We start from the raw sequence: 954 nt of genomic DNA on the forward strand, positions 1-954 counted from the left end.
GGGATCTAGAGAATGTGGGGTCTGTTTTAAAGGTGGCTACCTTCAATATAGGCCTACAGTGCACGGGCAATTCCTGGTTTGTGTTCATAGTACAGCCCTTGGAGGACTTTTATGGCCCTTGGAGTAATTTGAAGTGGCCCCTCGAATGAAAAAGGTTCCCCACTCCTGCTCTAAGTATCGACTTAACACTGCATTTAAAAAAAAAAAAAATTGTACTGTGTACAGAATCATAGGCCTACATGTCTTTATTTTCAATGTTTTAACTGAGGATGGTCTGACTGGGATTGAAACGTTTGCACTGTTCACTTGGGTAGCACTTTTATTTTTTATTTTTCTAAACATGCAATAAAAGTACAGTATTGCATCGACATCCAAGGTGTGCGAGTTCCCCTTACTTGCTCCTATATGTCATAATTCAAAGCAACAAATGGAACAACGTCTTGAAGGAGTTCAGTTGTTTGAAACTAAACCCTTTGGATTACATGGTCTGGATGAAAGATATCTATCCACATGCCAAAGGATGGTGCAAGGTAGCATATTGGAGAGCAACCCATGTCAGTCTGCCCTGGTTCTAGGGCAGCTCAAACTTTAGGCTTTTAGGCTAGCTATTATGTTTCCCCCATGGTGTTTAAACGTTTAACAATTGGGGTAGATGTGCTCGCATGGCCTAGCACCAGTGTGTCGTTTTTATTGAAAAATAAATAAAAATAAATAAATAAAAACAGTGAACACGATCAGCTGGTGGGGGAACACGTTTTGTTCTTTTTCCAAATCAGCTGTGGCCGTGACGCCATGTTTGTCTGAGCTGTGGTGGCAAAACGTGGCAAGATTATTGGCCGAGCCACTTTAAAATTTAAAACATATGTTATATTCGACCAATGACGACCAAGTTTCCGTTGACAGAAGCGGAACTACATGATGTAACCCCGCCCATTTGTCTGTGTTGTCGCGGTA

The sequence above is a fragment of the Engraulis encrasicolus genome, chromosome 11, assembly GCF_034702125.1.
Source record: "Engraulis encrasicolus isolate BLACKSEA-1 chromosome 11, IST_EnEncr_1.0, whole genome shotgun sequence".
Classification (NCBI taxonomy): domain Eukaryota; kingdom Metazoa; phylum Chordata; class Actinopteri; order Clupeiformes; family Engraulidae; genus Engraulis; species Engraulis encrasicolus.